Source organism: Apis cerana, linkage group LG15, assembly GCF_029169275.1.
Source record: "Apis cerana isolate GH-2021 linkage group LG15, AcerK_1.0, whole genome shotgun sequence".
Lineage (NCBI taxonomy): Eukaryota > Metazoa > Arthropoda > Insecta > Hymenoptera > Apidae > Apis > Apis cerana.
The window spans coordinates 1,924,527-1,947,579 of record NC_083866.1 but is presented as its reverse complement, the minus strand read 5'-3'; the positions used below and the strand labels follow the sequence as shown (position 1 = coordinate 1,947,579).

The 23,053-nt window shown below is 28.7% G+C and overlaps 1 protein-coding gene and 2 long non-coding RNA genes across 5 annotated transcripts in view; 2 read left to right on the top strand and 1 right to left on the bottom strand.

Annotated features, from left to right (window-relative positions):
• Window positions 1–23,053, bottom strand: part of LOC108000731 (protein roadkill) — a 158,409-nt gene that overhangs the window by 111,423 nt on the left and 23,933 nt on the right. The gene's annotated exons all lie outside the window — the stretch shown is intronic.
• LOC133667368 (uncharacterized) lies at window positions 17,679–18,884 on the top strand. The gene is made up of 3 exons (XR_009832799.1): window positions 17,679–17,846; window positions 18,181–18,221; window positions 18,451–18,884. It is a non-coding gene; the product is annotated as an uncharacterized LOC133667368 (long non-coding RNA).
• On the top strand, window positions 18,887–21,276 carry LOC133667365 (uncharacterized). 2 transcript variants are annotated; one of them, XR_009832794.1, is made up of 2 exons: window positions 18,887–20,510; window positions 20,698–21,276. It is a non-coding gene; the product is annotated as an uncharacterized LOC133667365 (long non-coding RNA). The 2 variants fall into 2 exon arrangements; XR_009832795.1 differs by having other exon boundaries at window positions 18,887–20,638.

Below are 23,053 nucleotides of genomic sequence, written 5' to 3'. Positions count from 1 at the left end.
ACATTCAACCAAGTCGTAAAATCAGATTGCTTACACTTCTTGTTCCAATTCCAACGACTACTTAATCTCTGAGAAAATCAATCAACCGTCCTAATTTTTACGGATCCTATAAAACACATTACCATTGTTTTAAATATAAATAGATTTTTAAATAAATCAGATCTTTTAAGACAATTATTCTCAATCTTTTTTCATCATTTTAAAAAAAATATATTTTTTTTTGGCATATATATATATTGTAAAAAGTTCCAATATTCTAAGATTCTAAAATTCATTACTTTTATGACGAATCGAGTTCCATATAAGTGCATTAAAAAAAGGAGAATAAGATCTTGCTCTTTTGAGACAGCATATCCTTTGGAAATTATTATTTTAGAATTTATATCTGTACTTGTTAACTTCTTCAAGATTAATAAGATATTTTATCATTTTACAAGAATTTTACAATTTTTCTAATATCATTGAGGAATAGTATATGCCATCAGAACTGAAATATTTTTTAATGTAATAGTAAAAAAAAATAAAATAATAAAAACTTTTAATAAGAATATTAACATAACAATGAAATAACAATAAAAATAAAAATATTTATGATCCAATATTACTGTGAATTTTAAAAGGCGAAAAATTACTTATTGTACTCTTTTACCAAATACTATAACTTGAAATATGTATTACATCATGTAAAATATATTTCATGTTTATTTATTATAAAATAAGCTTATGTTTCATCAAAATTCTTTTTATCTAAATTTAAAAAATTGGAAATCGATAAAAAAGTAAATATAAAAATGAATCATTAGATATAATTTTATTGATATTCGAATTTTGAAACGAATATTTTGCATTGCATTTGATTCAGACTTATAAATATACGTGTATATATATATATTGAATTTGATCCCATCATTAAGCATAAATATTTTCTACAATCGGAAATGAATACAATTACCAATTTACACGCCCAATTCCACTTTTCTCGTACAGAAAACGTATAACGAATAACCAGAACGTTGGAGTAGAAAACGTTTCAATGGAACCAATGCGAGAACTGCTCTTACTCAGAATTCAAAGACAGGCTTCCGTGTCACGGTGTGGCACACGCGAGGATTCAATTACACGTTGAGATGAGGGAATCTCGCGTGACGTGCAAATACGAGACCTCCCGTGGTTCTCCGTCAGACGATTATGATATGGGTAGGAAGATCGTAAAATCGATCGATGGTTAAAGTACATATTTTTGGGATGTCGAAGAAACTGATAGAATTACGAGAATACGAGACTCTAATATATATCTTGATTAAGATTGTTTGAAGATAATTAAAGATTTTTTTAATCTTCTTATTTCGTTAAAGGATTGTCCTTTAATTACGATAATTGAAGATATATTGGAAATTATATTGTTTAAAATAACATTTTAATATTTTAAAGAAAATAATAACTCAAGAAATCAAAATTAAAGCAGAATATATTAACTAAAGAGATAATATTGTGTTTATAAAATTATTTGTATATTTAGATTAATGTAAATTTGTGAATTTTAGTTTAGATATATATAATTGATATAAAAATGCGCTAAATAATTAATGCAAATGGAAGAAATAAGATTCGAATTACAATATTCGTTTATATATCATCTCATATTGTAAATTTTATTATATACACGATTAATATTTTCACATTTTTACATTAATTAAGAACGTAAAACACGATATATAATTAACACGATACGTATATTAAGATATAATTCCAAGTAATAATTCTCAAGTAATAATTAATGATTCTTCAAATTAATTCCAAAAAAGCCATAAAAATTAATAAATCAATTTACCTCGTTACACCATTCTTCCTAATACAAGAACGACATAACCTTACAATAAGAAAAAGAAAAAGAAAGGAGAAAAAAGAGAAAGCAAATAAAAAAAAAAAAAAAAAGGAAAAATTAATCATCACCAAACTTTACACGATTAAAACCCATGTCATAAAGCGCAGGAAACCCGTCGTTAAATACACAGAGGAGATAGCGGCCTTAGCGGCAGTTCCGGGGTCGCGAAACGGGGAAAGTGAAGATCCACGTGGACATGACGGAAGCAGAGGGAAAAAAAGGCGGCGCGGGATTATCGCGTGGAAACGCGGATTCCGTCGACTCGCTACCGAGACAAGGTATCGAGTGGCGGCCTATTTGATCGAGGAGGTGGGAAATGGGCGCCGCGTAGTGGGGGTAGCGATAGGTGGAGGGGATAACGGTAAGGAGAAGTGGGGGGAAAAAGGTAAGAGAGGGCAGGTAGGCGCGTGCCACTTAGCCCACCAAGAAACGCGGTCATAGCCTCGGCACGTCTGACTCGTCAGCTCGATCGGCCCGCTCAGAACTAAGCACATCGTTCCATGTCGAACCTTTCGGTGCTCGGAAAGTTCTCGTGAATCCTTTTTTTCCTTCTCGCCCACGCAGCGCACGATTGGAAAATGGTTGGAAGCTTCTCTGCGGGCTTTGTTTGGAGCGTGCATCTCGCGGAATGATTGAACAAGGTTAGGTATATAGGATAATGTAATGATGACCGTGGATTCCTAACCTGTGGATCACAAACCTCAAAGGAGATAAGATAATTTTTGAGGATTTGGTTATTTTTGCTCGTACTGGAAATTTTTAATTTACAAAACACATTTATTACGATATAGATATGTAGAAATAGAATAAATGGAAATTACTTGTTTCCCATTAAAAATATTAAAATAATTTCTTTTTTATTTCCATTGATTCATCATTAACAATATATATAATTATAACGTAGAAAAAGATCGTAATTGTTTTTAAAAAATTTTTGTTTGATTATAAAAAAAAGATCCCTCTATATGTTATAAATACATAAATTATTTATAATAATTAATTAGTAATTAATAATTATTTTTTAAATTGGTATTAAAATAATATAAGCTTAAATATTTTTATTATGATTTTCTCTAGAAGTTTTAGCTGGAATTTTTTCAATTTCATCTTGATAATACATGATATTTCATAAAAAACACCATCTATAAATAAAAATATATGTAATCGAAAGAAATTATTAAAAATATTCATATTAGATAGTCTTCGTAAATGATTTTGGAGAAAGTGATTAGTAGTGACAACATTGACCACAAGATGGAAGCTCTCTGCAGGTAATCGAGCAACATATAATTAATAGCATAGACCAGCTTTGAAAGGATCCTTGTATATAAAAATAGAAGATGTGGGAATAGACTCGAATTAATAGTGCTGATGACTACCTATCCTTTCACGATGCCTTGGAACACCGAATCAAATATTTCTTAGTAGGATACGTAAGAATAAGGAAGAAAAAAGTAGAATTTTTATTCATTTTAATTCTCAATATAATATATATAAATTAATCATAGCATAGATGTGCACGTATATATCTACAATATGTTTAATAAATTAATAATAATAATTAATATAACGAATAATTTAAAATCCAGTTCTATCACAAAATCTGTTATAGACATATATATAACAAAATTAAATAAATTGTTTGATAATTGTTTGTTTGATAAAATTAAGTTATCAAAGATCGAAGCATTAAGATTTGATAAAGCATAAGATTTTACTTTAAAAATCACTGGTGAATCAATATTCGATAAACTTATTATATAATTTATATCCTATATAATTTTTTTTCATAACAATTAGAAAGAATATTATTCTTAATTAATAAATTAATAATCATTAATAAAACAGCGAATCGAATATAAATATCTTCTACATTTTACTTGATAAATTAAAATTCATTTAAATTATTATAGCAAAGCGTGTTATATTTTCAATCTGCCATTTTAATAATTAAAGGTGAATCAAAAGAGCACAATCCCACAATATAGAAAAATAGTAAAACGAAACAAGCTTCGAGGCCAAAGAGAAATACCACTCAAAAGTCCACTCTCTCTTTATATCTTTTCTTCCTATTGTTACGACACGCGCTATCTCCTCCATCGTTATATATTAAAAGATCGAAATAAAGAATAGAACATCTTTTTTTTCCTTTCTTAAATTCCAACTGATCGTATCTAAATTCTTCTTGACCTGTAAGCTAGAGAGAAACCAGAATTTACTTCGCAGCATGTTAACACGCTTCTTTCAGCTCGTGAAACGGGATTACTCGTTGGCCGACTACGTATACGTGTATAAGACACGATGAAAACGCGAGTTTTCTGTGAAAAAGAAAAATTTAGACACGATTTATGCTCCTTTGAATACAAGTTTTCGTCGAAAGAGACCGAGTGGATCTTTTTATACGCGTCCAGGCGTAAATCTCTTCATTCGCGGAGGATGCGTCCGGATTTATCCACGAGCGGGATACAGATACGCGTCCTGTAAAACACTTAACAGCTGGTGCATTAGTATCGTTGAATGATTTCGCATCAACATCTCTTTTTCGTTTCATTGGATTCTCGTTTCATCGCTTTCTTGTTTTTTTTTTTTTTTTTTTGATTTTATTTTATCAAACGTAACATAAACAGTTCGAATTTGTCTTGCGTTTGTTACGAAGAGTGAAATATGTTGGACGTACATATGTAAAACATGTCAGATGAGAGAGAATTTTCTAATTTTTGATATTATGGATTATATTTATAATTTTTATATTATAATCTGTAATTATAGTGCAAAGATAAATATTAATTTAATGAATTGCGTAGATTTTATTCTATTATATATAATAGAATAACAAAAAAAAATACGTTATAGTTCACTACAGTTCTATTTACTTAATAATATTTCGTTGTTAAAAATAATAAAAAAATGTATATTAAGAAACACACTCTGCATTAATATTTTCCATATTAAATGAAGAAAAAAAATAAAAAATTTGTCATTCTTCACGTTTTAATACAATTTAAATTCGATTAATTATATATCCAATGTTTTTAATTCATCATAAATATCCACTTGTATCTACAAGAATCGAAATCTATCTATCTATATTTAATTTAATTCCTTCATTAATAATTCCATACTAAAATAAATTTCTTATTAAGAAATAAACTTGTTAACACAATAAATACATTTTCGATTACACAATATTCCTAGGCCGAACGAAAAAGTTACAGACCTAAAACCTAACCTATACATTTATTTACATAAACTTCTCTCATTTAATTTTCAATTTGAAAATTTCCACTTGTAAAAGATTGATGCAAAAATAGATTTTGTTGGAAGATGAAGGCAACTCGAAAGAAAAAAGAAGGTGCACATCGGTAGAATCTGTGCAACTTGGCGATTGAAAAAGGGACGAAAAACGCGACACAGGACAGAGCATGCGCAGTTGCCGCGTAACAAAGTTGAAGATCGGCAAAGTGGCCCAGGGGCGTAACCAGCGGTGGATCAAGAGGGAGAAAGAAAGAAACAGAGAGAAAAGATTACTATCGCGGAGAAGGTTCGACTGGACGAGAGAAGGTCGCCGATTTCACGAGCTCTTTTACGGGCCGGCGACGACGATGGGTTGCCCCCGAAACCCTCATACCTCGATGTGCCGAGGTAGAGAGATATCTCCTTTTCCGCGGTTTTCTCTAATTGAACTAGTTCTCTCTGCCTCGTCGTCCACGTTTCGAGGACCGAGGTGACGCGAGGCCACCGATTCCAATCAGTTGTTAATCTTATATAGAGTGATCTCTTCTCACAATTTTATATTTACTACGAATGAGGTTAATCTAAGATTAATCTTTCCAAAGAGGAGATACATTGAATATAGTAAAAAAAATAGGGGTTTCTTTATACTCGTAAAATAAATATTTTAATATGTGATATATAATAATTTCTTCTTACGAATTATTAGAGCTTTGACAATGAAATTAATTTTTTTAGAATCTTCTAGATTCTAGAGACAGGAGAAAAGAAAATTTTCTTCCAATACTTTATATTTCATATTTATAGAATAAATATTAATTGATATAAATTATTCGATATTAAAATAAAATTTTTAACGTGAAATATTTAAACGGAAATATAATTTTTATACTTTATGTTATAGAAGTATCATAATAATTAATTGTAATAATCAATATAGAATATATTTATAATACAAAATTACTCATAATTATTTCAATACAAGGAATTTTATTGTATAAATATTTTATGAATATAACAAAAAAGAAAAAGAAAAGAAATAAAAATTCTAATAGAACTTTATTCTTTGATTTTTTTCTAAAAAGTTCTTCAATTATACTGATATTTTATTCGGTAATTCAATTTTAACTTCAAAACTTTCCTGTCTTTTTTTTTTTTTTTGAATCCTATGAATTATTAGATTATGTGTTCTATTAAGAGTTTCTATCAATAAAAGAAAACTTTCGTGTTGAATATTCAATCATTCTCCATTTGTCGACGTGTTCGGCTTGAAAATGTGAATTTCGACGTCACGTTGAAAAGCATGGAGAGGAGCAGGCTTGGCTTCCTCCTAGGCGAAAGTGTTTTCCAGGAGGTGAAAGCATCAGGGTCGAAACTTCAATGTCTCGGTGTTAACCGAGGCGCAAAGGTGAAATCGGAATAATTGGACACGGAAAACGGTGTGTCCAGGGTCGAGAGCTCTGGCATCACTCGTTTTTCGTTTAAAAATTAGATAATATTCTGACAAACAATGCTATCTTGTTATAATCTGTAAATATTCTAGCGAATTTCTGTTTATTTAACTATATGTAATTATAATTATGCAAAATATTTTTGAAAAATATCTCTTATTTCGAACATCAAACTCATAATTTTAGCAATATTTATAAAAAAATGTTAAATATTCGTTAAAAGATTATATAAATATTTTTAGGAATTTAGTATATTAAATAATAAATAATGATATATATTAATTTTTATATTTTTATATTTATATAATTCATAAATATGATTTAAGTATTTATAATTTTATTGATTATCTCGACATATTGACTCCATCAGTCGAATTAATGACTGTAAACAAATGCACGTGAGTAATAACATGAAATTCGATTATATGGATTAACCGTATTTTATCTATAGTTATGATTAAATTTGAGTTTATGTTAGATTATGGTCAAATATCAGTTAAGCTTAAGTTATGGTTAAATTTGCATTTAAATTTGTAGCACATTTAGATTAAATTTCTAATGGAAATTAAATTAATTATTTCTATAATATACTCAATAATTGGACAAAAAATAAAATTTACATATAAATTAAAAATAATAATTACAATAAACTGTATATAAATAATTTTCGAACCAGTGAATTCTTAAATTCTTAAATTCTCAAAATTATTATTTTAAAATTCAAAATTCTTTTTTTTATTTAATTATCTTATACAATCCATAAAACGAAGCCAATTTTCGGTATTCCAAAACGAATCTAACCTAATTCAATTTTTAAAAAATTAAAATTGAAAAATATTTAACGCGACTCGTAGCCTCTGTTCATATTCGAAGATTCATTTACGAGGAGAGAAAAAGAGAAGGGGAGAGAAAAAAAAAAGAAATGAGACACACAGAAACTTTCTCGACCGACTGAAATTGCTCCGTGAGACGAGTATGGGTGTCGACACGGCACCAAACGTAAAGAGAGAATAAACGGACGTGTTTGATCGTGGCCATAGAGAATGAACGGCATTAACAGTAACGTAATCGGTCCCTCTCCCGTGTTCGTATATCTTTTCGAAGACGAGGCGATGTCCTACATTTGTGGCACGAGGCTCCCACTGTGTCTGGTTGCCCCTCTTTTCCACTGGTTCCTGGCCCCGGTTATATTTAGTCGATATTTCATCCGTTTCACGCCGAAGCCGGTTAAAGCTGATTATTGCGCCAGGTCGAGGTGGTCGTTCAAAGAGGACGAGTTTTTTTTCGATATCTTTGCGATACGCTTATCTTCAAACGAAACGAATCCTACGACCGTCGTACGATCTCTGATCGTGGTGATATAGGGTACAATATGAGATAGTTACGTGGACTTGTTGAAGTTAAGTTATTGAATTAATAATTGTTATGTTTAAGAACGTTATTGATGGCTAAATTTAAATATTAATTATTGCGAATATTTATGAAAATATTGTAGCATGAAATTTTTATTTCTTTTTACTTTTATTTTTAATTTTTGTTAAATATAATAGAATTTAATAGTGAAATAATTTTATTATTTTCAAATCACGTACAATCTTGTATATTTTCTATTTATATATATATATATTATTAAATTCTATTATCCAATAATTTTTATCTTCAAAAACTTCGATCATCACAATCAATTATTATAAATCAATTTTTAAATTTCCAAAACATAACCAAATCCTATAAATTTGAATGAATGGAAGGGATGATTATGAGAGTTTAATCTTGAAATTAAATTTAAGTTGAAATTTCAGATAGAATTAATAATTGTAATCAGTATATTTGACATATTAATAAAATACTTTGAATCTGATTAAGAAAGCAATTATCAATTATTGATTTAGATATTATAATATAAAATTATAGTATCACCAAATATAAAATAATAAATTATTTATTTTATTTCCACTCCTATAAATTGTTCAATGTACTTGTAAATTTACATACACTTATAAGATACTATCATATCTATACACATCTATACATATATGTATGTATTTGCTGCATGTTGAGATCGGAATGAGCGAAAAGTTGATCAGATTAAGATCCCTGCCTATCTGTGAATACTCTTACCGGAACAAGAACAATCAGCCCACCACTGATCAACTTCTATACATTGCGTGTATACGATACGGAAAGTGGGGAGCACTATCTTCATTCTCCTGTGTCCCTCCCACTGAGAGACATTGCTCTCGATAGAACGAGAACGCAGGTGACGGGTCACCGGCAGGCTATTTACCTACTTTAACCTCGCGCCTACTTCACCCGTTGACCTAAAGTAAAGTCTGATCCTTTTGTTGCCTCTATTTTGACCGTGTGGGCGGCAAGGCACAAACATTTTAATTCTCTATGTTCGGACGCTTCGGAGGGACGAGTCATTTCATTGGTCCGTGCTAACTTTCGGGATTGGCTGAATTTAACGGTGAATAGCCGACTATTGGAAGAAGAATCGCGCGATAGGGACTTTCTATCTATTGATTTTTAGTTGGTGAAAAATTAATAGAAGAATAAATTGGAAATTAATTAATAATATAATTTAATATTTACATTATATTTATAAATTTGAGAGTCGATTTATTAAATATTATTGCGTTTAGAAACTTGCCTATTAAAAATTTTTATTTGTTTGATGAGATTTGATGAAAAAGATTAATGTGAATTGATGAAGTATTGAAAAAAGAATATGAAATTATGATTAAAGATTTATGTATATAAAATTTTTTTTGAAAATTAATAAAGGTAACTTGTTAAAGATTTTTGTTTGATTCTGTTAATGGAATAGAGAGAATTGCTGGTGATTGATTTTAGCTTCATAAAATAGTTCTAAATTTGGAAGATTATATTGGAAGCTACTACTATTAATATCTAGAGAGATTTATAAAAGATTTTTATTTAATAAAGAGTAAAATTTAATAAAGAGATTAGTTATTGATAGAATATTGATAGAAGGATGATGATGAATATGAGAATTGATTCATAATGATTGAAGGTTTAATTATAACTTGATGCATGGTATTTTTAAATTTAAAAACTTAAGTATTTAGAGTTTTTTTATTAAAAACATTTTTGTTTGACAAAGAGACTCTTTGTGATTTAGTAGAGCATTAAGGAATAGCGAGGAAAATAGAAATTGATCTATTTTATTGAAGATTTATTAATGATTTTTATTTAGTGATATAAAAATAGTTATATTAGAATTTGATAATGATATGAAAATTGATTTATTAACGTTTGGGGTTTAAGGATTCTATTTTGAAGATTTTTTATCTGATAAAATAATTTGATTATAAAATTTGATTTTGAACATTTCAATTTAATATTTAAAAAAAATTTCAGTAGTAAAAATTAAAGATTTGCTTATTATTAATTGTTTTGCTCTATCTGTTCTCTCATCACTAATCATTTCCAAACTTTTAATTATAATTATATATCAAATAACAACATAATAACTATAAAAATTAATAATTACATCTCAATTTGAATCAATTTGTCGATAATAAATACAAATAAATTATCAATATTTAATTTATATCAATAAATAAAACGAAATAAAAATTCCACAATTAAATTAAAGAAAGTACATTGGTGCTACGTATATTATCTCACTGAAAAATCCATAATCGATTCTATTGCATCATCAATGTTTCCATGACGAGTCACTTTTCCGGAATCGTTAATATCGAAACAGATAATCCGACGTTCCAGTCTTCCCCAAAGGAGGCTCGACCAGATACACTGAATGATTTATCGAAAGATGCCAGAAGTTGACTCTATTACACCACGTTACAATCTGTCTCCCTCTCTCTACGCGCATTAAGTCACCTGTGTTCATTATCTCGATAAATGATAGGTCCGCACGAGTGTGATTCACGGTTTTTCTTTTTTCCTTTTTTTTCAATTCAACGTAGCGGTATCGACGAACTTTATGCCAACGATGCTGGCCTGGTTTCGTTGTTAAAGCTGCCTCCTAGATACACAAACTATTAATCTGTTAACCTACCTGCCAGCCAGCGGCCGCTTACGATCGCCATGTACTCGTATCGACCGACTAGAAAACTACGATCCTCGGGCTGATGGTTAAGAAAATTGTTCCATTGTTGTTGTTTCGAAGAAAAAATTGCGCTTGAGCAAGTAAAACAAGAAAAAATTGAACCATGAAATTATAATTACTTATTGTATTTCCCCTCCCAATCTTTTTTTCATTTCAAGTAATTACTAATATCTTTGAATTTAAAATATTCAAATAGATTTGTAAATTTTTAAAATTAATAATGAGGAATTTGAAGAAAGAATTATATTTTAATCTTCTACATTTCGATCAAAAAAATTTGACTGAGAATCTTTGGATCGAGGATAGTCCAATCTAAAATTTCCTTCGTTTCTCATTATTTTTCTATATTTTAAAAGTTAATATTAAATATAAAAAGTTACAGAAAGAACAATTACATAGAGATAAAGTATAATTTATATTTGAAAATTCCCGCTCAAAATTTCTTCATTTTGACTAGCGCAGTCTCAAACTTATACTACGTACAAAAGTTCTTTAATCGATAAAAATAAAGAAATAAACAAAAAAACTTAAACTCAAAGATTTTCAAATCAAATGTTTTATTTTAATTTCTTCAAATTCGTTACAAACGCGTTCGTATCCATCTAAAGTCAATTTTGAATGTATAAGTCGACACGAAGATTAAATACCTCGAAACTAACCTCTTCAAAGGACTTTTCTAGCGCTATATCGCATCCAAGTCCAATGCTGTGTTTTATCACCGATGTCCGCTCGAAAAATTCGGAAAGTAGGTTTCCTCTCTGTTTAATTAAGCTGGGACGTACGTTCTAAAACGATAATTCACTATGTCGCGGGCCACGAGGTATCAGGCGAAAGAGTTTCTCTCACAAACGGGGTTACTGTTCGCTGGTACGAGCACAGCAGGCCGACACAACCGCGAAATGTAGTTCATTTAATTACGAGCGGATCTCGAGCACGAAAATCTACGGGATTTTAAATTACGGCGAGAGGAGGGCGTTTCTTTTTCGAAATGGAAACGTTTAAAAGTTCTTTTCAACTCTTTAAACGTGGAGAACGTGGTTTGTCTCTATTCAACGTGAGATCATAAAACTTGTCGTGAAAGTGGTGTTAGAAATATCGCTTTATTATTTTAATTACAATGATCCAAATTTTCAAGATTATCTACGCGTGAATTTTAGATAAATTTCAATTCTCTGACAGTTGAAAATTTTGTCTCGTTTATACTTTTGTAGTTAACGAGTTACTGAACGTTTAATATGCAATATTTTCTTAGGATATATATTGATATTAATTAATCATTTTGTAAAGAAATATTATGCTTTAATAATTTCAATTATAATTGTTTGTTTTAATCAGTTAAGTAAATAACAATGACCTGCAAAATTGTTGAAAAATGTAAATAAAGTAAATCAAATAATCATATCAAGACGTGATAAAAATATTTTAGAATGACATTTTAATAGATTATATAAAAATTTTTTTAATATTTATATAATATTTACAATTAAATAAAGAAATTAGGTTAGAAAAAAAGATACTAAAAATTTCATAAATTAAAACGTTAAAAAAAACAAATTAATGTTATGTATATAATCATTTAAAGTTTATGCTAAAAGTTAACAAATATCCAAAGTATGTATTGTTTTTCTGTAATTTTAAAAAAATTATTTCGTTCAAGACGAATCGGAAATTTGTTTAACCAAATATTCTCGCAAAGAATAGAGTTATAAATGCAAACAGTAAATTAAAACTACAATTCGCATAAAACTGGAATTAGATACGCGCTTAGGTCAGGGACAGAACAACAGATCGATCAGATCGAACACTGCACTGTGTGCAAGGTCTGATCTGTAATGCACGCACATTCAAGGAGGAGAATAATACATAATCACGCTGCTTGCACGTTGTATTGATTAAAATCAATTAAACGTTACAATTTAATTGAAATTCATTAAAGATTCGACGAACATAAATAGCAAAAAAAAAAATTTTTTTCATTTTTCGCGGGCAAAATCGCGCAGTTGATACATTATGGCTGGAGACGAATTCACTAGCGTATATAAGTCACTAGATATTTGGTGAATTTTAAATATTTAAATAATCTTATATAATAAAAATTGAAAATGAAAAGAACGAGTTAGATTATTATTACAATATATCAGTTATATTTATTCATTTTATTAAATTTTCGAATTAGTTACCCTTTTAATTCACTGATTATCATCCATTTTTATCGAAAATCGGATATTTTCTCAGAAACATTGAAATTCAAAGAGAGTTTTCCTCTTCATCGATTTTATCATTATTTTAATACTTATATAACGAAATTGAATTTCCTCAAACACTTGGAAATTCAAGTTACTCTTTTACGTAGAATTTTTTCGTTATCTTCGTGTTAGATATTTACATAATACACTTTATATAAGAATAGAAATAAGAAGACAAGAAAAATTATGAAGTTCATATTAAATTTTTTCCATTCGATTTTCATTTCCATTTTCCCAGGGAATTTTTATCACTATTACACATGATCCACTTAAATACATAATAAAGAAAAGTACAAGATGAATAGAAACCAGACCCAAATTCAAGCCTAATTCGAGCCTCTTAAACTTCAATTTTCTTCTCTAGGGTAAAAGCTTTTCGATTCTATCGTCGCTAAAATAAATAATACCTTTCATAAAAACAAGTAAATATTTGTTTTGTAAATACAGAACGTCAAAAACTGCAAAGTCAGATATCCAAACCTGATTTTCTCGAAGATTTCGAAACTCAATTTCTCCTTTGTCGCGTAGAATAGCCCATCCCATGATTAGTTAATCCTTAACATACTAAAGAAAGGTTACAGTTGGAAAAAGGTTTGACTCGAGACAAGTCAGGTCAAAATGTTTATTTGTAATTTAAATAAATTACAATAAATTTATATAATTATTATAATAAGAAGATAGAATAAGTTGATAGTTAAACAGCTTTTTAAATAATTAAAAAAATTAAATTAAAATACTTGTTAAAATCAGTAAAGATAATTTTACGATTTCAAAATAATTTAAATAAACATTTTATAACTATATTGAATACTTTCGAAAAATCTTGCGAATCAAGTAATTTTTTTTAAAGTAAAATAAAATATTTCTTAACTTGTGAAATTGAATTACAAATTCAATCGAGATTCCTAACAATATCCAAAGTTTTTTTCTGTTTTTTTTTCTCTGTTTTTTTTCTATTAAAAATGATGTATAAAGGAAAAAACAAGTTTGATTTTCAATTTTGTACAATTACAAGTACTGTAAAACTATTATTATTAATCACTTTTTCTTTGATATATAATTAAAATATACATTTCATTTTCTAAATCATAAATTATATGCTATTTCTTTATTTATTGTGATTAAAATATTAAAATTAAATTTCACAATTTAAACAATGCGGGAAACAACTTTTTTTAAAAAATATGAAAGTCAAATTTAGATTAATCCATTAATCTAATCGAAATTCATAACAAAATCCTCGTTCAATTTCAATTCATAAAGTCCACAATTTTATAATTCGATCAGATATAATTCTTCTATGAAATAATTATAGATTAAATCTTTACCATTTATGTAATAACGTATAATGAATATCCTCTTAAAAAATTTTTCCAGAAAATTTAAATTTAAATTTAATAACAAACTAAAGAAAAAAAACTTTGTGCTGGTGAGGAATACAACACGAAATCGTTTATCTTTTCCTCTACGATATTATTCGATAAAATATATTCGAGTAACATTTTTTCTCCACCTCAACAAGAATATACTATATACGGCACAAGTGTTTCAGTTACTACCAATTGTCCGATCCAAATTCTTTTTGATCGCAAGAAAATAAAAAAGAAGAAGAAGAAGAAGAAGAAGAAGAAGAAAGAGAGGATAGGAGGAGAAACCTTCGAGTCAAGATGAAATATCGAGCAGCCAGGGAGGCCAGCTCTAACAACGGGCCCGATCGATAGAAAACACGATGGGCGCGTTCGCGTGTAATGAGGAAGTGTTCTCCCGCAAACAGTCACAAGTGGAGTAGGTTACGTAGATAAGTCGTCACACATACGGCCCCGTGTGTAATTCTCTCCTGGCGAGTAGGCATGTGGGCTCTCTCGACACGTCGCCGAGCGACCGACATTACAGGTGTAATATGCAACGCAGCCGGTTACATTTTACTGCGGAAGAGGACCTCGAGAGAGGCTGGTGTTTGTAATGTCAATGGAAAATGGATCGGTGGATTCGAGGGGAAGGGGGGCGAGTGGGATCGGATCCAAAGACGTTTCGAGTCGAGGAGTAATCGCGAGAAAGTGTATTGGTGGGGATGAATGTTTTGTTTTGGTATGTAAATCGATTTTTATATTGTTTCTTTTTAGATTATTTTTAGGATATCCGAGTAATCGTATTTGATCTTTTATTTTCTTTGGAAATTTTACGTTTCTTTCAAGTGGAATTTTTCATATTTCGATTTAAAAAAGAAAATATTAGATTTTACATCTTGTTTTGGAAAAGATGAACCATGTGGTTTTTCTAATATTTTAATGTTAATGAGTTGTAGATTTTAGATGTTCAATAATTTTTTGATCTTATTTAATGAAATTTATCTTTATTAGAGAAATATTCTGGATCAATGATTTTAGATATTCTGATATTACTTGTATTTGATTTCCCTCGTTTTGGTGTTTCTTTTCCAAGCATTTAATTTTATATTTTTATATTAATTGATATTTTAGATCAGTGATTTTTCATTTTTTTTTTGCACGTATTCTAATAATTCTATATTTATATTTCTTAAACATTTCGAATGCTAATATCGACATGAATATTATATATATCATTATGAATATCTATAATGCTTTTCGTGTTTATTGTTGTTCTATTTTATTTTATCATTATGCATTAACTGTTTGCGTGTATCGCCGTTCTATTTCATTTTATCATCATTTTATCATCATTGCATTTATATCAATTATTAATTCTTATCTTGGCAATCAGAATAAAAAATTTTAATCAACCGTACTTTTCTTCTTTCTTTATTTACTTTCATATATATATCTCCTTTTTAGTAACTGCGTCCGACATTCTTGAGAAATATACATGATTAATCTCGATACACCTACGTCATCAGTTTCATCATTTTATGAAAAGTAGTTGGTGAGTTTATTTAGGTTTTTGGGTAATAAGATTTGCTGGCGTATCATAACTGAAAGTGGAACGTATGACCGCGATGTTCTGCATATAATTTAATAAATTTCAATAAAACGTATCAAATACTTAGAAAAATATATATAATTTAAATTGGTGAGATTAATTTAGTATTATTTAGACGTTTAAAAAAAAAAATTAGAAAATTATTATAGCAACGAGAAAATATGTTTTAAGAAATTTACAAAGAAATCCAAACATAATCTAGAAAAAAAGAAATATAAGAGAAATGTGAAATTTTAAATTGATGAAGTTAATATATTAAATTTTACATTAAAAATTGAATACTGAATTAATTAATTGAATATTGTATTATCGTATATTGTATTTAATTAATAAATATCAAAAATAATTTATGTGTAATCAAAATTCTATCGATACTTTATGAATAAAATTTATTGAAAATTTATGGATATTAATCTTTTAATTAAATCACACGTATAAATAATAAATTTTGAATGATACATATATTAAAATTATTTTAAATAAAATTATTTAATAATAATAAAATAAAAATATTTTCTGTAGAATTCTCAGGTGTAATAATACCTAGATTTTGCTATCATATATAATTAAATATATAATTAAAAATTATAAAGATGAATCAAACATTGAAAAATCGAAACGATTTTATGAATACATTCCTATAGAAATAAAATGATACATTATTTCTATATCTCAATAAAATAATGTAAGCTTCTTGTGGATCAATGGAGTATACAATAAGTATATTATATTGAACAGTATCGATAATATTTTAATTTATTAATGTAAAAATTGATTTATATATTCTAATTATCGCAATTTTGATTTATCAATTATTTTATTTAATATATTTAATTTAATTAATCCTATTTAATTTTTTTTTATTATTATTTCTACAATGTAATATAATAGAAATATAAATAGTTTTAAATTAATTTGATATATTAAAAAGGAAAAATCAGAGATCAAACGAGAATTGAACAATAATTTTTTAAGAAGTTAAAATTTCGGTCACAGAGAACGAAGAAACTGAATGGTAACGGGATAAAAATGTAACCAGCACGAAGTAGATCTCACGTTTGCAAGGCGAATCAATTGAAACCGTATTGAAGTTTTAGTTTAAGAATCGTTAGATAAAACGATTAGCAAATTAAAGAACTTGGAAATTCTTATAAGCAAAAATATGATACAAGATATGATAATTGAGAGGGCATTAAAAAACTCGAGAATTGGAAAATTTCAGATCGAAATCTTGAACATTTTTAGAAATGAAAATTCGAAAGTTTGGTTGAAAAGAATCAAAGATTCAAAAATTAAAAAATTTAGAAATCTTTTTAAAAATTGAAAAATTAAAGAGGTGTTATTTCGTATACTTTGAATTCGAAAATTCGAGAATTTGAAAATTTAAAAAATTCGCGAAAATCAAGAAATATAAGATCGAGGAAGTTCCAGAAATCAAAAATAAAAAAAATAATCTTTGATCGAATAAATATCCGTCAAAGCGAAATCGTCGTTTGTATTAAAAGCTTTCCCCCACTCCGCGTCTTTATATCCCTGCCATTTTATCCAAACGTATCGGTGGCAGCGATGGATAACATTAAGCGCGCGTTTTATAAATCCTAGATGAAACGTTTCCTATCGGCGTTATCTGAATTGGACGGTGACCTGTGCTCAATAGAGGTGTACAGAAAGGCCAGCGCGCATAGCGGCGAACGAAACGAGGCTTTGGATATCAAACTGGCCAGCGCCTGTTGATATTAGCATTTATTTATATCTCCTGACCTCAAATATGTGTAACGTTCTCCCCCTCCATTTGTGACAGGCTTGGCTGCACGGGCACGCCTCCGTTTTCGAGGTTATGTGCGAGCTGATATCGAGTTCCATCAAATTTTGCCTGTGCCATAACACCGGTGGCTCTTCTTTGTGATAACACGTTCGTATTTCGCGCCATTATACCACCGTTGTCGTACACCATCGATAATTCCCGATTACGTCAGGTTAAATTTTTGTTTCGTTAAAAATTTTGTATAAGTTTTTTCTCCTTGTGTCTTTTGACGGTATTCCTCGAGTGAAATTCGGAAATAATATTTAGTTTTAGCGTTAGGAATTCAATGATTTGAAAATTAGATATATATGTATATAAAGAGAGAGAGATATTAATGGTTTATAGGTTATTTCTACGATATAATGTTGTGACAGATGATTTAAACTTAAAGTAATCAAATTTAATCCAAACTTGATTCAAACTCAAATTCAAATTTAATCTAACATAAACTACGTTATCATTAATCTTCAATTAATCATTTAACCGCCATATGTGTTTGTTTATAGCTGATTGGACGGATTAGAAATGAAATCAATATGGCGTCAAGGTAACTTCTAAAATAAACTAGAATTGACTTTTACACATGATTTATTTTTTAACCAATTTAGATTAAAATTTAGAAATTAAAAATTTTATTATTATTCGTTTTATTTTTCCATTCTATTTTTATTAGATAAATATTATCGAAAAATACACAAAAAGAAGTTAAAAATTTTTAATTCTAATGAAATGAAATTTAATCCTCGATTATACCCCATTTTCGTTATTTTTTTCAGAACTATCAATATTTTTTAGATATTCACTTTTATTCTGTAAATCTTTTGCTATAATCTCGATCAATGGTTCATGGAAAGAATTTACAATTCTTTGTTAGAGTGAATTTAAGGGTAGAGGAAGGAAAAGAACTTGAGAAAATGAGGTCTACATGATTGTGAAGAGATTTCGTGGGGGATGAACGGAATCTTTTGTTGGAAGAGTCTTATGTTCTGTACCTTCTGTTCTTAGATTGATAGAGTATCGGTCGAGCTATTGTTGTTAAAATTCGTTTCTTGGTTGAGAATTTATTAAATATAAATATAAAACGATATATAGGAAAATTTAATAATTTTAAAACTAGAATATAAAATAAAATTGTAATTCCAATAATTTCAATAAAAAGTCGATTGATTAAAAATTGAATAAACGAACGTAATCTCGTTTAATTATTTCATTCTTCGCGCAATATCTATTAAAAATTAATCAAAATTAGAAAACTATTAAGTTGTCAAGTATGAAATTTAATTTTTGATTTATATAATTTTTATATATAAATCTGTATGTTCTTTATAATGATTTTACTCGATATTTTTAATCGAATTGTCTATGTATATAATTTTTTGAAATAAGGACCTTGGAAATAAGGAAATCACTATTCGTGTGTATAAGATTGATGTAACTCTTGGTTTCTATACGTTGATTATTTACATAGAATCCATTTGTAGAATAGTTGTGTTTACTTTCGAAATATTACATACTATTTACATCTATTTATAATTGATTATTTTCAAAGATCTTTCTTGAAACATCATTATTAATGGTATCTTTTAGTCTTTCTCTTTGATTCTTGAACGAAAGATCGTCAATCTTACGTTCTACAAATCAATGGTTGAATTACTAATATTTGCACAAGTTTCTTCGAATGTTAAATTTATATTTCCAACAGATTTTACCGCGCATTTTCCAAATTTAAAATCCTAAAAGAATTATGATTTAAAAAATTTTTTTAAATATTGCAAATAATTTTACAAACAAAATATAAAAATTTCGTTAGTTATATCTCACTATAAATAAAATTCTTATGAAAATATGTATGTTGGGTTTAAAAATATTAAAAAATATCTAAATTGTAATTACAAAACACGAGTATCGGGATTATACACGAATCTTTTTAACGAGATAAATATTTCTGAGAGTTGAAAAAGTGGGAGAACTTTTATGATTGCTATTTTTTCGTTTTATTTTAAATATACAAGATATTAATATATATGTTAAACATTTTTTTTTAATTCTAAGAGTTCTTAAAATTTATTTATTAATGGCTTCACAAGTATTGTTCGGATTTATTTGTTTGAGCTCGAACGCGACTCATACCCAACGCGACAAGTCTCTATACTTTGTAATTACATTTTTCATTAATAACTTATTAACAAATTTAAAAAATTGCTTAAAATTACCTCAACGATCATGGTTAAGCTATAATGGATTTTTTTATCTACAATATTACTGCATTTCACCTTTATTTCTTGATTTTTTTTATTTACAATCTACAACTTGCAAAAATTGTTATCTTCGAATATCTAATCTAAGAGATAACGAAAAGTATCCAGATTTTACATTGAAATTCTCCGTTCTGTAAGTCGATGATTTTGAAAAACGATAATTCTACGACTAACAAGTTAAAAGAGCATACGAATTCAGCGATTTACGCATCACGAATTTAATCCCTCGATAAATGCGTGCACGTGGAGGAGAAAAAGAGACGTCCAAGTACAATGAAGTATTCAGAGGCGGCTAATGTGGAACAGAACAGGAAAGCCAGACGAAGTCGTGAAGTCGGCGAGGATAAGTAGAATATAGCAACGGTGTTATCCAAAACGGTTCACCGGATAGACCTTCACCGATCACGTTTTAGCCGCAGCGTGAACCGGCAATATCGAGGGATCCTTGGTTCGATCGAACAATTCTACGTTCTTGCCAACTAAAATTAGCATGATGCACGGATATTGGAAAATAGTTTTGAAATTCGAAATTATTTCAACAGTTTCCTCGAGTTATATTTAACAGACAATGTTTGACGGTACGTTAGATTTTCTTGTTAAAATGTAGGAACGAGTTTCTCCGACGAGCTTTAGATTAATTTTTTTCTTGACTAACATTTTCCGTATTTTACCAATTTTCGATTACTTTCAGCTTGCGTTAAAAAATGTATGTATATATATATATTTGTTGTTTTTTAAGTCAAAGTTTTACTAGAATTTCTCTAGGTTGTTACAAATGGATCTACCTCCTTCTCGATTCGATCTACCTTCTAGATAACTCGTATACACGTTCGGAGGCAACGTTTGCCGATTTAGTAAATCATCCTGGCGAGAACGTGCTGTTAGAAACCTGCGTGCCATCTCGCGAAACGAGTCCAGGTCGTTTTAAAAATACGTGTGTGTATATGTACGTGGAATATACGTGGAGAAGAACCTCGGCAACGATTCCACGATTCTTGTTCCGCACAAAGAAAATTCGAAAGCACCCTAGACCAACGGGATCATGGAAGAAAGCGGAAAGGAAAGTTTCCTTCGTGAGGGGAAGGGATCGAAGGATCGTTGGTGCACACGTTTCAAGGGACACGCGTTGGGGAAAAATGTTTGGAATTTAGATAGAAAGGATGTCATCGATATGTTTTGACACTTTTATTTAAATCCACTGAGAAATTCATCGATTTATATAAATGACATTAAATAATATTTTTGTTGTATACATGTATATATATATATATATATATATATATCATGAATAACAATTTATCGTATGGATGATGTAAGAATAAATAAATGAAATATACAAATTAATAATTTAAAAGATATATAAATAACATTGTTTAATTAATTAATTCAAATTCTGTTTAGAATATTAAAATAAATTTAGTATAAATTAAATATAAACAGAAATTTATTTATTCCTTACATTCCTTTTAAACTTGAATCTACATCAAAAAAAAAAAGGAAATCTCTTCGATTTATAATCTCAAGCTGAGCATGCGAGAAAGATTTTTCTGACTATACGTTTCACAATAAACCCAGTCAGTCCACGTACAACGCGCTGAATAATCGGTTTTAAATAACAAAAACCGTTTCAATCGATACGGTTATCGTGTCACTCGTGTATCTTCGATTCCCTAGCGATGAATTCGCCTCAATTTTTCAACGGCTCGATTTAATTAAGGTTATCGGTGGCGCAGCTCGTAAACCAGCGGAGATAACAGATCGTTTTGCATAAAGATAACTTAATACCAAACGCGGTGAGATTTATACAGAGTTGAACAGGGATGGAGAGAGAAGGATGAAGGGAGAGATGGGCAGAGAGATGGGTGGCAATGTGTGTCGCCAGCTAATTAAGAGCAATCGTTATCTTTGGTATCGCGCCCGATGTTTGTTCGATGCACGATATTTTCAAAGTTGTATCACCGAAATTGAAGTCTTCCATAGAGTGGAGGGTAAATTAACGAGGTGTGGTATTTAAAATACGATTATCTGGGTGGGAAGAGAGAAATATCGGTGGATAAGAGATATCGGGAATTATTTCATTTGCCTCGAGAGAGAAAAATCTCTCCATTTTTTCTTTCTTTTTTTTAATAAACGTTAATAAAGATGAGCTTGATTCTTCTTTTATGGATTGGATCGTATCGTTATATCATGATTATTGACACAAAGGTTCATAAAGAAGAAGAAGAGAATGAAACGATTTTATTCGTTATTTGTGATATTTTAAATTTGAGTGTGGAAAAGTTGAAATATTTTATCGAGATAGAAATTGGATATTTTTATGAAGAAAGAAAATGAAAGATAAATATTTTGACAATGATAAATGAATTTTATTGGAATACAAACTCTGAATTTTTTTTAAATAGCAACGTAATAGATTGAAAATAACGAGGATTTTCTAATTCTTCCAATACTTAATATTAACTCACTCAACTATCTATATTTAATAATAATGTTTTTTAAATATTATAGCGTAATTTCAAATAACGTAAGTTGATATTTCGAATAAAATTCCAATAACTTTTTTGCAACTTCATCGTTTATCTGTTCTGATTACTTTTATTATTGTACAACGATCAAAAAGCTAAAAAGCCGAGAAGACAGCAAAACTGCTATTCAAGTTATGAACACTCTCTAATCTCAAATATCCTTTATTAACCGCAAAGATATCAGAACCGTTACCTCCCGTGACTAATCGTTACTGAAAGTTGTAACAGGCTAAACACTCACGTTTCCATTATTATATCAACGATCAAGAACCAGAGTCACAAGTCACGTTCATACCGTTCATTACAATTTTAATGCGATGGAACGAGATATTAAAATGACAATAAACCTTGGACTTTATTTATTTACTCTCGTTTGAGATTTCCTGTTCTTCAATTGGTTTAATAGAAATAAAAAAAATCGATTTAAGAAATTGGTTTAAAAAAAAAAATTTCTTTTTAATTATTTCAGGAACAAATTACTTATAGTATTTCTTTTACAATTTGAGAAGTTAAAGATATTCCCTTTTATCGATAATAATGGACAAATGTTTTTCGTAAAAAATTTAAAATTTATTTATTTATTATTTATTTTAGTT